The sequence below is a fragment of the Trichosurus vulpecula genome, chromosome 1, assembly GCF_011100635.1.
Source record: "Trichosurus vulpecula isolate mTriVul1 chromosome 1, mTriVul1.pri, whole genome shotgun sequence".
Taxonomy (NCBI): domain Eukaryota; kingdom Metazoa; phylum Chordata; class Mammalia; order Diprotodontia; family Phalangeridae; genus Trichosurus; species Trichosurus vulpecula.
Window position 1 is genome coordinate 142,772,978 of NC_050573.1, and position 14,049 is coordinate 142,787,026.

The window sequence follows — 14,049 nt, forward strand, 5'->3', positions numbered from 1 at the left end:
ATGTAACTAGGTCCTAATGGGTCTATCCAGTGGTTTCCTGGTAAATGTTTAACAACTGGCTCTCTGGAGAAAAAAGTACGCACAACACATTTTTAAGTTTAACCTGAGTTATTAACATTTTCTCCATCATTTTCTTAAGTTTAGAAAATTAACAAAACAATAAACCAAGTGCTGATTTGCAGCATTTGCTTATTTCTGAGGTATGTTTACACTGAAAACTTAACAACTGTTTTTCACCCCTGAATCTACTTCAGAAACTTGTTTTAAACTGTCCCTTATTTATCTCCAGAGTTACCAGTTGAGGCCAGATTTTATTACTATTGTCATAAGTTCCTGACTAATCTCCCTGAATCCTTGCAAACCATCCCAATATACACTGCTGCCAAATTAATCTTTCTAATGTACAACATGGTGCAAATGGATAGAAAGCCAGCCTGGAGTAAGGATGAATTGGGTTCAAATCTTACCTCTTCCATATAGTGACTCTGCTTCTGGGCAAATCTCTTAACTTTTCAGTACTATGCAGGAGGATTGCTGATCAGTCTTGGTAGAGGGAGTTCCCTCACTAGGGAACTCTCATCGGCAGTGAAATCACAGGTCCAGACAAAAATAATGCTTAGCTCTAAACATAGTATGTTCCTGCTTCACAACAGTCAGTGGTTCCCAATTACTTATTGAATAGGTCAGAATTTCTCTCCTGTCATTTAAGTCCCTTCAAAGTATGGCCTCTAAATTACCTTTCCAGCTTTATTGTTTACTATTCACCATCTTGTACCTTATGCCCTAATCAGACTTCACTAAACTACACAGTGTTTGAGTTGGACGTGACCTTAGAGATTGTTCCAATCTCCTCATTTTACAGAAGATTAACTTTTACTCTATCTTGCCCAGAACCAGGCAGGCAAGACATTTACCAGCTATTTCCAAACCATACATCTGAGCTCATACTCTTCCCCTCTTCCAGCTCTCCTTTAGCTGTTGTCTTCTCCCATCAAAATGTAAGCTCTTTGAGGACAAAAATTGTTTCACTTGCTTATATTAGCACCACAGCACATGGTAAGTCTTGATAAAAAAATTTTTTTTTCATTCATTAAAAATGGGACCAAGAAAAAGGAAGTGACTGGTCATGTGGCTACTTACACAGCAGGACAAAATCTGATTTCAAGGCCACTTCACTTTCTCCTCTGATACATTCCCCCTCCCAATTTTGCCATTTTACTTCTATCATTCCTTCCCCCATTATGGTACAATAAAAGGTATTTGAATTTAAAATCGGAGGACTAGGGATTTCAATTGTTGTTTACTCTCAGAGTGAGATTGAGGCAGTCACAACCTGTCTATATTCAGTGTCTTCCATCTGTAAAATAAGGGAGTTGTACCAGTTAACCTCTAAGTTCCCTTCCAGCTCTAAATCTATCCTCCCTCCTACTACTGACATCTTTCCCATCCCTCAAAGCCCAATTTCGATGAAGATTCTTTATGATCAACCCTCCCCCGTAGAAGTAATTTCTTTCTACTCCTAATGCTTTAACCATTACTACATTTTACCCCGTATAATAAATATTGTCTCTATGTCCTATCATCCCTAACACTGTTAGTTTCTTGAGGTCAGGGACCTTACCTTATTTGTTTGCTCCATAGCTAGCTGGCACAATGAATGGCGAGATCATTCAAATGAGGAAGGTTTGAATACATAAATGTTAGCTGGTGTTTTAATTCACATTGAATTACCCGACAAACCCATGAAGCCTTTATGTCCAGTAACAGAGCTTTATTATGAGCAGCAGAACTCTTTGGCGAGGATACCTCAGCCAACAGAAGGTCCGCACTAGTTAAGGAGTGGTGAGAAACAGGAAAGACTCGTAATCAAGTTTAGGCGTAGCCTAGTAGCTTCCCCACAAAAGAAACAGTGTTGCACTGCACAAGCTCTTTGCGACGGTCCTTATTTTACAACGCGTCCCTAACACGATGTATACGTCAGAGCGCCGGGGTTCCGGCCCCCAGGCGAGGTCCAGGACAAATTGGAGGAAGACCTCACAAACGCTACGTAGCCCGCCGGGAGACCCAGGCGCCCATCTCACAATGCGGCCGCGGCCCCTCCGACGGGCGCCTGCGCGCGCAGAGCCGGCCCTCTCTATCTGTTCCTCCTCCTCGGCCCCCTCCCCTCTTTCCTCCTCCACCACCGCCTGCCTCCCTCCCTCCCATGTCCTCACTGCAGTCCTTTCGCCAGCAGGGGAGCTGATCCCTGGCTTCCTGGTGGTGGGGAAGGGGAGGGAGGCTGGCAGGCGGCTAGCCCGCCGGAGGCTGCGAGACCATAGACACCTGCACCGCCTGGTCACGTCGCCCCCCTCCCCTTTCCCAGCCCTTTCCCTCACCCCACGCCTTCTCCCCTCGCTCCTACTCCAGTACCCCTCCCCTTTCCTTTCCCCAGTGGCTTCTCCCCGCCCCACTCGAACAGTGGCCCGGCCGGCTGTGACGTCGTGAAGCCCCGCCTCCTCCCGCCCCTACTATAAATACGGGCGCTTCGGGCGCTGCCTTCCCACACTCGCTTGCTCTTCGTCCCGGCTAGGTTTCTCCCCTCTTTCTGCGTCGTCGCCTTTTTCTTCTTCCTTCCCTCGCTCTATTGCTCTTCTCTTTAAGGAACCTGCCTATCATCCTCGATCCCCACCCGCCCCCACCTCGTTTTGGGAGTTTTTTAAATTAGCGTTTATTTATTTTTTTCTCCTCGGCCGCCGTCGCCACTGCTGCATAGCTGGTGTCGGTGCCGCGCTTTTCCCCCCCACGTCCTCCCCGCAGCCTATGGCCCAGGCCGCCTCGGGTATTTCTGCTTTAGGTAACCACATCCCTCTTTAAAAATTCCGCCTAAAAAGAGAAGACGCTTTACCCGACTCTTTGGGCCGTTATCTCACGTGAGTACCGACCCCTGAGGGGGCGCGTGGCGGCGGCGCAGCGCGGCATGCAGGGCGGCGCGAGGTGGCCGGCGGGGGCGGCGGGCGGTGCCGGAGGAGAGCTGGGGGCGGGGGGAATGGGAGGCCGGCGGCGGGCAGCTCTGCCCCGGGTGCCTAGGCGGGGGGGAGGGGGCAGTGCGCTCTCCTTACTCCCGGCGGCCTGCCCCGCTGTCCCCGGAGCACCCCGCCGGGCTCGTCGCCTCTAACATGGCGGCCGCGGGTGCGCGGTGGCGGGTCTCTGGGCCACCCGGCAGCCCCGCGCTGGCCGCGGCCAGTGTGGAGGGGACGCGGGCGAGGCCGGAGCGCGAGTCTCTGCCTCGGACCTGTTTCAGGAAGCGGCGTGGCGCCCTCTCTCCGCTGCGCCGGGCTCGGCTCTGCCGTGCCGGCAGCAGGGAGTAGTGGGGGGTGGGGGGGTAACTGTCTCGCCGCCGGGGGTCGTTGTCTCTCCTCCCTCCGCCGACCCCCCCTCCCGTCCTTCTCCCGTGGTGCATTGCTATTTCCGGGGAGGGGGCCTCCTGGATGCTACAACCGAATGGGGTCGGGGCTTATCTCCCCCCCTGGCGCTGGGCGACGAGGGAGGCAGCCCCCACCCCGGGGAGGAAAGGCAGAGGCGGGGGATGGACTGCCCTGCCGGACCTCTCGGTGCCCGCTGGAGTGGAGCCGGCCGCCGCGGCGGTTGGCGTGGCTGCCTCCGCTGGGGGTTTCGGTTATGAATGGAGCGGGGGCGGGTCCTCAGGCCAGGCCTCCGGTGACAGCTTCCTAGACTGCCCGGGGTGGATCCCAGCAGCGGAGTAGATGTGCCCTTTAGTTGGGAGAAGGTTGACGGAATTTGGGCCAGCAGAGGGTCCGGGCCCCGGGAAAGACCGAGTGTCAGGTACCCCTTCTGGAAGACTCGAGGGCTGCCGCCCCGCCCCCTGCGGCGCTCAGATTGGGCGGAGGCGCCGTCACTCACCCAGTCACCTCTTGGAAAGTAAGGATTAGTCACTTCTCTGCTCCTTTTCTTCTTTTTTGGTGGAGGGAGCGCAATAGAGATGAAGGGTGTAGATTTGGCTTCATTAATCCTATCCACTCAGGAAAGTAACGAATACTCTTTGTGCAAATAATTTCTTTTTCTTCAAAAATATTTAAGCAAATAAAAAGCTTGTGGGTCAGGGAAGCTGGCTGTGTCTGTTGCACACTGGTCATGACCCAAGGACAGTTGGATTCAACTGAATCTGCTTCAGGTGGACAATTGAAGGTATTTAAATCAGAATTCCCACTAGTGAGCTCTTCGAGTTAGACGGGAGAATTGAGAACTTTAAGGAAGGATGGGGAAGAGAGTGGCTGTGAGCACCAAGTTCGGTGGTGGTCTGCTTAGATACCTGGTTGCTACTGCCCTGGGCACCAGCATCTGATGACCACCCAAGCAGCTCGTACTTACTTGAGAGACATGGTACCCTGTTTATTGGGGGAGTTAAGGACTTTGAAAAAATGCGGAGCTCTTAATGCTCCTTTTCTGCAGACTGTTCCCCCGTATGTCTTGTGTTTACGTGCAAGGATTAAAATTGTGAGTGCCCCTTACGTTTATCAGCTTGCTCCACTTCTGTCGCTCCCCAACTAGGAAAAAAAAGTGTCCCAACATTTGTTTTTCCAGTTCGACCTTTGGGGAAGAACCCGAGAGGAATTTCCACTCAATACAGCATTGATGCAGCATTTTAGCGGTTTTTTTTTTTGTTGTTGTTTGAATCGACTGTGGGTGGTAATGGGGGGAAGGAGGAGGGGTTTGTTCCGGTCTGGACCGCTCCAATCTAGTTCTCTTCTTCCTGTCACTATGTGAACAATGCTGCTGTCTTGGAGAGCTTGGTGCTGCTTGTGTTGTGGTGGCCTCTACACTATCCTTTTGCAATATAAATGGCATCTAACCCCCAGGACCTTAAAGTCATTTCCCTGGCAAACTGAACTTCTCTTCTAAATAGGCATAAGCAAGGGGAAGACCAAGCCTATAGCTGATTTTCTGTCTTATTTAAAGGAAATAAAAATGCTGGTAAATGTTGCTTGTAACATTCTTTTCCACATAAGAATAGTGACTCTTCCCGTAAAAGCTTAGTATGAAAAGCCTAATTTTCTGGAAACCTGTTTTTAGGTGATGGGGAACAAATAACACCAGTGGTTACTGGAAGCAAACAAAGCTCAGGATGTAGACAGCAGCATTGTTGCTAGTATGGAGAATACTACTTGTGTATATTATGCAGCCCTTTTCTCAGAGGTAATAAATCTGACTGCTTATGTAGCAAAAGCTTTGTATTTAGGGTTGCTGACGGGGCAAGTATGTTGGAGATGGAAAGGAGGAGGCTACATAGACAAGTAAAGGTGTAGCAGTGACTTGGGTAGATCAAAGCACCTCAGATTCTTTCCTAGGCTTAAGATGTGATAATTGATTGGTTTTATTTTCATTCAAATGCAGTAAAATGAGTTAGCCTTATGCAGCTGGTTTTTCCCCAGCTAGTGGATAAAAGAGACATGGGTAATTTAAGTCATGTGGGGTTGGAAATTGCTCCTGCTGAAATAGTGCTTTTGAAGTTTTGGGCATCTTGCTTTAAACAAAAATGTATCAATAAAACGTTAAAATGTAGTTAACAAAGTGTTTCATTACCCTAACCCTGTTCTGTTAGGGAAAAGAAATGTAAGCTCAAGTTACAAATATTTAATTATTGATTTGAATATTTGTACTTTGTGCATGCCCCCTTAATTAAAATGTTCCCCATGAACTTATTAATATTAAGAGGTTGAATGCCTTTTTCTTTTATTGTCTAAAGAAATTCTGAAGTAAACAAACAGGCTACTTATTTTGTAAAGTAATGCTACTGTGTAACAGTGAACAGGACTATACTCCCATCTAGCAACATGTGTGTGGTAACTTCTGAGGTTGTTTTTTTTTTTTTTAAATAGATGTTTGTTAGGTCTTCTCAAGAAATCCAGTAGGAAAGGAACATTGTAAGGAAATGGGATAAATTTAAGCAGTGCCCTCTCAAAGCTGTAATTTATTCTCAAAAACAATATATTATAAAGATAGGTTAAATCGAAAACAACAGCTGAATAAGGAAGCCAGGGTTTTCCAAAAATCCTTATGTTCTGTGGTGGATACTTAATATTATTACTGTTAAGAAAAATAGAAGGGGATATGGTTTCAAAATAAAGGGTTTGTGAGGTACTGTCTTTCTACCATCACATTAACGTTTGAGAATATGAACAATACTTTGATGAAGTGAACCTTTTTTAATCCAGCTTTAATGTATCCCAGTTAGGTGGAATATCATTTGTTGCTACATTTCCATATTTCCTTTTCTTATCTTACTTGGCCTATTAACTCTAATTGTAAAAAACTAGAATATTGAAGCTCAGAGAAGTTGTGATTGCTCAAGATCTCACTAGCTGGAGAACCCAGATCTCCTAATCATCAGATCAATGTTGCCTCCCTTTCTGGGGAAGCCCTCTAGGGCCTTTTCCTTTTTCTTGCCCTTTGGGGCATTCCTTGATGTTGGAAAGTAATTTGGAAGTAGATGTGATGGAAGAGATCTGTGAAAGTATAAATTTGAATAGTGCTGATAATTTCCTTTTTCTTTTCCCCCTTCCTTTATCTTAAGAGCAGTGGTGTCAGACTCAAATAGAAAGGAGAGAGACTAATTTGTACATAAGGATTCTGGTGGACTGCATATTGACTTAATTTTAAAATGCAACACGTGCATTATTTATCTTGTTAAATATTTCCCATTTACATTTTAATCTGGTTTGAGCTACACTGTGAAGTATATTGGGTCGGGGCACAGGTTTTAGAGGATTGATGCCTAACTCAGTTTGTGACCTCTGGGTTGCATTGCTGGTGGTAGTCCATGCTTTTTGATTGTCTGGAATTTGATTTAAGATTAACAAAGAACAATGGTTCTTTGTTATTCATATCTGTACTCCTGACTCTCAGAAGTCTTAGGTTAGCCTGGGATGATTATTGTAGGTAAGTGGGAGATTATCATTATTTTTGACTTAAATTGGAGTCACTGGCCTCTAGAGAATATTCAGAGATTGGGGTGAAGTTCTTCTAGTAAATTTAAACTATTTTGGAGTAATAGTTATTTATCCACAGTCCTGAAAATTTCCCATCTGTTATTTGAGTTCTTTTATAAATGAATGAAACTGTCAATCATGAAATATGCCATACCTTTTAACTATTATAATTTGACATCAGTCTTTTTTTTTCCCCTTAACAAAGATGCACTTTGATCAGGTAAAGTAATAACTAATTTATATCAGCAACTGCTTAGAACCTTCATCAATAAAGAGACTGTTTTAAGGCTCTTATCTAAGCTGTGTAACCATGGTCAAGTTTCAATTTCATTATTTTAAAAATATGGACAATAACTTCTACTGATCTCTTTATCTTAGGAGTTATGGCATAGACTTCCTGCACTATGTGGGACAAGGCCTTCCTTGATTATTGAACCTTAGCACTGGGTTGGGCAGCTAGGTGGTGAAGTGTGGATAGAGCACTGGGCTTAGAATCAGGAAGACTCTTCCTGAGCTCCAATCTGGCCTCAGACAGTAGCTGTGTGACCCTGGGCAAATCACTTAAAGCTGTTTCTCAGTTTTACCATCTGTAAAATGAGCTGGAGAAGGAAATGGCAAACCATCCAGTTTCCAAACTGATTAAATAATAAAATCACAGGATTGTGAAGATTAAGGGAGAGATTTAAAATGGATGTGAATATAATATAAAAACACAGGGACCTAAATCAAGCATTTATTAGCATCTAATGTGTACTAGGCCCTAGGAGTTTGCTTTAATAGAAGTTAAGTTTCTTGGGGGCAGAAACTATTTTCCTAAAAAGGGAAGTTTTTGTATCCATAGCTCCACCACAATGCTTGACATTTGATAATGCTGTTGAATTGAAGCAGTAATCATACTATAGAAAGATGGTTCAATGTGTAACTTGTTAAAAATTTGAACTTTACCAAAGGCTTACAAGGATTTTAGTAAGTCAGTAAACACTAAGTGCCTGATGTGTGCCAGGTACTACGCTAAACACTGGACATGCAAAGAAAGGCAAAAGATGACAGTTCTTGTGCTTAGGGGTCTCACAATCTAAGGAAAGCATCATGCAAACAAACAACTGTGTACAAACAAGCTATATAGAATTAAGAGGGAATAGGGAAAGCTGCTTGTAGAAGGTGTGATTTTAGCTGGGACTTGAAGGAAGTCAAGGAAGCTCAGAGGAGAATGGAGAGCATTCTAGGCATGAGGAAAAGACAGTGAAAATGCCTGCAGCTGAGAGATAGCATGTCTTGTTCCAGGAACAGCAAGGAGACCAGCATCACTGGATCAGAGTACATGGGGGAGAGAGTTTCAAGTAAGGTGTGACAAGACTGGAAATGTAGGAGGTGGGGGATGAAGTTTTTTTTTTTAATTTATCCTGGAGCTGGTGGGGAACCACTAGAGTTGGAGTAGGAAGGTGATTTGTTCAGACCAACTAGCAGTCTATTACGTAGTACAGGTGTAAAGTGGATGAGAGTGGAGAGATAGGGGACTGGGAGGATGGTGGTACCTCAAAGTAATAGGGAAGTTAGGAAGAAAGGAGGGGTTTGTGGGGGGAGAGGAGATAATGAGTTTAGTTTGGGACATGCTGAGTTTCGGATGTCTACAGGACTTTAGATTGAGATATACAGTAACAGTATATTGGAGATTCTCCAGAGAGGTTAGGACTAAATAAGAAGATTTGAGAATCATTGGCATAGAGATAATTGAATCCTTGGGAGATGATGACCTCACCAAGTGAAATAGTTTAGAGGGAGAAGAGAAGAGAACAGAGCCCTGAGAGGACACAACCTCTAGGAAGAAACTAGCAAAGGAGGCTAAGAAGGAGTGGTCAGAAGGTAGGAGAACAAGGTCAAAATGGTATCCGGGAAACCTAAGGAGAAGGATTGTAGTATTAACAGTTGTAGACTAATGGACTTTTTTTTTTTCCTTTGCAAGTGGGTATCTTTTTATCTGAAAAAGAAAAACATAGTACAAGGGAAGTTGGAACACTTATTGAGTAATTCATTTTTCAGTAATAAACATATTGAAGTTTTTCTGAATATAAATAGTAGGTTTTTCTTTTTTAACTAGTTTGTCACCCAAGGTTCCTTCCAGTTCTGAATTGTTAAATCATTTATGGAAATCATGTGCAATACCACTAACAAAATCTTGTACTAGTTTAGACTTCATTTCTTGATGTATGTAGTTAAAATTTTGTTTCAGAATGACTTAGGATTTTTATGTTTGGGTCATTTCTGAATACTTTTATTTTTCTTCTTAGGGCGAACTTTCTGACCAGGTATACAACTATCCAGAGGGCCTAGGAGAAGTGCTTTATAGAGAGCAGTTCGACTTCAACGCTGAGCCACCTTGGGAACCTAGCTGATGATAGGAGGGTTCCATCTCCTAACTTGTCCATGTAAGTGTTCCTAAACCTCATGTAGAAGCTCACTGTCATAAAGTAGGGGTTTTTTGTTGTTTTTTTTTTTTTTTATTTTTTGATAGGTAGAATTGCTGTGTTGCTAAGAAGTCATCTATAGTTAACTTGGTTTGCTTAAAGATTTGAACTCTGTAGAAATAATGTTATTCTAAATATGAAAATATTAAGGTAAAATTAATTATTAGTATTTAGGTGTGTAGTCTGTAGGTTAATGTTCTCTTGTTAATATGTTATTTGTAAATGTCTTAGGCACATTGCCCTTAAAAAAGTATCTCTGTTATTTGATAGTTACCAGCTCCCTTCTATAGTCTACATAAAATCTTAGATACATCACTGAACTAAAGTTTATGTTCTATTTTCAGACAGATTATTTGAGAAGGTTTAGAAGTTTGTCACCATAAAATCGTGTCTGAAAGTTGATATATTACTGTAGTTCAGTATATGTTAGGTATGAGGTATAATATTTTATATATAACATGTATGTATGTATGAGAAATTACTTCATATTCTAGCCTTTAATATTGTAGTTTGGTTAAGAGGATTTGATCCCTTTGTATCTGTGAATTTAAAAAGATTAGCTTGGATTTTTCAAATTGGCTTGGCATTTTGGCTAGACATTCTAGTTTTGTCTTTATTTGATAGGATCTGTTTAATTTACTATGTTGGCCTAAGTCTATTAAATACAAATGTGAGCATTTAATTGGCTTGATTTTATTTTAACCCTGAAAGAGGGAGTTTTAACTTTCTTAAGATCAATAGGAAGAAAAGTAGTATTGAACAGTTAGTTGTGTGTGATTTGGAAATAGTATAGACTATCAATTTTCCTTTGTACCATGATATAGCAGAAAGAAAGAATATCAGGGTAGCTGTGTGAACTTAAACAAGTCACCTAACTTATGAGCCTCAATTTTTTTTATTTTATTATAAAGTGAGTGATTTATAAACTAGACTGTCCTAGGTCCCTTAACAACTCTAAATCGATGACCCTAAATAACTTCAAACAAATTGGGCACATTTGCAGGGAGTTTTAAGTTTTTATTAACATAATATATGTATTTTCAAATTTTATTTTTATCATATCATTTTAAATACTATCTTTTTAACATCCATTCTAAGCAGGATTTTGAAAGACGGGAAACTAGTATCTTCAGATAACTTTATTGTGAACATTTTGGCTTTTTTGAAACCCCATTGCTAAAAGAATATTAATATTAAAATATATTGTTAGCATAACAAGAAAGGTCTCCTAGTGTATAGCTCTTAGACTTGAGTTTCATTGACAGTTTTACCATTAGCTGAGCAGCTCTAAAAATGATAGGGTACTCTCCCTTCTAAAATTTTATGATTTTCTTTTTTTGTGATTTTTTTCTATGATTTTCTGTTATACTTTTTGTTTATGTAACAAGCAAGTAAGTTTACAGTGACTTCAGGTAGGAAATAAAGCATGCTTTATGTCCCAGGGAGTATCTGTATCAAATCCTGGAGTTCTCTTTTTCTTTTTAGTTTACTTTGCAATCCTCCGAAGAGACACTCTTGAAGTGAAGCCTAGTGAGTGCTATTAGTCACTTGCCTAACCGGTATATAGAAGTTTAAACAAAACAAAATTTTTTGAAGTCACTTACTTTTAAGAGAAGAATATTCCCTTTAAAATTAAGCTTCATTGCTCTTTTGCTAAATAGCTATGAGAAGTGGGCTTGATAAAAGCATACTGAAAAACTTGACTGGTGTTATTTTTTTTGTAAGCTACCACACCAAATGGCAGTACAAATTACAGAAATGATGTTATCACAGCATAGTGATATCAGAATAGTTTTGATGAAGTAATTTATAGGGATATTATAATTCTGAAAATAATTTTCTATGACTACCATTGGGAATATAAAGACTTTAAATCTGAACTTGATTAGCATAAAACGTTTATCTTTGATTACAGAGGTTGTAGTAAATGGCATGTAACATTTAAATAAGTTATTGGGCCTTATACGAAACATTGTGTTAGGTGGAACGCTCACTGACTTTGAAGTCAGAGAACTTGGATTCAAATTCTATTTCTGTCCCGCTCCGTATTTAACTTTGAATAAGTCATATACCTTCTATTGGTCTCCCCTCATCTATAAAAAGAAGGGTTGAAGTAGGTACCTTCTAAGATACTTTGGAGCTCTAAATTTATGATCCTACGAGATTTATACTATAGGTGTTATCCTCATTTATATATAGGACACTGAAGTTCAGTGATGTTTCACTGACTTGGTCATGGCCTTCAAGGCTCTTAAATGTTTGAAGCCAAGTCCTTGCAGCTTTTAGGTCTAATCCTCTCCGCTATGCCAGTTTGCCTCTTTAAAGTAATAACCTAAAGCTAGGGTATTACAGTTGGCAGAGTGTTACGTGTGACATATGTAAATGGTTTCAAGAATAGATTGGTTTCCTCTCATGAAAATTTGGGGTGGTGGTGATAGCCGAGGCAATGGCTATCTCTGTTCAGCTGTCAAATGATAATAGGTTCATAAAAGTTCGGAATTGTTCGCATAATAACGTTTTTGTCAAAATGTTTCCTTTGAACACACACTGTGTTATTACATGCAACATAGAAAATATATCAAAAGGTTCTTGAAGTGGGGGAAAGTCACCATAACTAAATCATTATTATTTTTTTTGTACCTTTTTGAGAGATTCCAAGTGGACAAGTAGATGACATGTTTGTACATAGTGTTCAACGAAAATATACATTTAGGACCTGATAGTAGGTTAATGACAGAAAAATCCAGTTTAAACTCTACAGTAGGCTCTGTGTAATTGCCTTTCTAAGGCAATTTTCAATAAAGTGAATTTGATGTTAACACTTTAGTTTTTATATATCCTTTGCAAACTGAGAAAAGTATTTTCATATGATATCAATAATGGAGGCTTCAAGGTCTTAAATTAATAAATAGTTGTTCTCACTAGAAAAGTCTTTCACAGTTCTGATGGCATGTGCATGGTTTTTCATGGTTTTTTCCAACTTTTTTAATAAAAACGTTAAGTTGTCAGCACATGCAAACTGTTAACGTTGCTGAGTGTCTCTTAAAAAGCAAAGGATCATTTAAAATGTACACTGATGGGTGTGTTAATTTGCCTCGTTAAATTACCAGTTTTTATGTAGAATAAATTAGTTTTTGAATAGAAGAAAATTGTGGGAAAATTATCTTGGGTAGAGAAAACTAAAATAAAGGAACGTACTTAGTCTAAGAAGATAGAAGGTTTCACGTTTCCACTGTGCAAACAGTCGTCTTCTGCTTTTTAAAGGCGGTGTGAGCTATTTAATGAATGATGGTGGTGCTGCCAGTTTATTTGTTGTTGTTTTTTTTTTTCTAGCTGTGTTCCTTAGGACCATAGATTTAGAGCTGAAAAGAACCTCCCCACTGACAGGAGAAAATTTGGGCCCAGAGAGGTTAAGTGGTAGGGTCACATCCAGTAATTGTTCTAAGGGTAATTTGTCTCCGTGTCATCCTGATTCCCAAGTCCAGAACTCTTTCCACTATACCCCAAAAACCAAACAACCGCTCATAGTTTCAGATTTCTTAGTCTGTTGTAGTCCTCAAGACTTTTGTAGGAACAGAAATAGTGCAAAGTTAAATTGCCTTTAATCTTGGCGACACATTTTTACTACCTTACTTTGACAAAATGATTTAACTTTTTTATCATTTTGGGTAGTGGAAATGTCACTGGGGCCTAGATCAGGAATTGTGGTCTCTGCCAAGTTTTCTTACTTGGGAAAGTTGCTTTATCTCTCTGGGCCTTAAGATTATCAAATGGTTGAAAAAATAAAATCTTTGTGGAGCTTTCATGTGACACTAAATTTGCTCACAGTTAAAAGGGTAAGAGAACACTTTTTGGAACAGGTCAAAGTACAAATTCTCTGACCTTGCATAATTTTAACACTTGTTAGCACTTCTCCCTCCCTTTCCTCCATAATAACACAAGTTTTTCCAAGATGTTTTTGAGCTAAACCCTAGAAGGAACACCCTTCAATCGAGTCTAGGCAGGCCACTCGGAGAGAGTGCTTAACAGTATTGACACCTTTCTCCTCCATCTCTGCCACCATCCCAGAAACTGATTCTTAGGGATTCCAGACACTCTTGTCAATCAGTTCAATAGCAACAAGTGTATTCAGAGGCCAATTGTCACAAACTATTTATAAAGTCAAGGAGAGCAAGTTTGCCTATTCTTGTTTCTTATCTGGCTCCCTGTTTTCTTTTTTATTCTCCTTTTTTTCTTCTCTGTTATCTTAGCCACCATCTAATTCTATCATGACATACATATTTGATTATTTGATTTGCAATTTGATTTGGATTTATGCCATATGAACAATGGGCTTGTGTGAGTTTGGAGAAGTTGTTTAAGATTTCAATTTCCTTACCTGTGAAATGGGGTGTGGAGGCAGAATTGGGCTAGTTCTTCTAGATCCAAAATTCTTTGAGACCATCCTATGAATTATTCTCCCCTTTTGTGACCATAAGTAACATTAAATCACACATCTGGGAATATAAATACCTCCCCTAATAGAATCACAGAAGCTGAATTGAATTTCAAGTAGTTAATTATTTCAGTATAGGCACTATTGTGTAGAAGGCCTGGCC

General features: G+C 41.0%; 1 protein-coding gene across 3 annotated transcripts in view; it reads left to right on the plus strand.

Moving 5' to 3' along the window:
* Positions 1 to 2,081: 2,081 nt before the first annotated feature.
* AZIN1 (antizyme inhibitor 1) overlaps positions 2,082 to 14,049 on the plus strand; it is a 34,641-nt gene continuing 22,673 nt past the window's right edge. For 2 of the 3 annotated variants that reach the window (XM_036749814.1, XM_036749806.1), the window contains exons 1-2: positions 2,082 to 2,909; positions 9,275 to 9,412. The gene's annotated coding sequence lies outside the window, so the exon portion shown is untranslated. The remainder of the gene's footprint in view (positions 2,910 to 9,274; positions 9,413 to 14,049) is intronic. The other variant, XM_036749819.1, reaches the window with a different exon arrangement.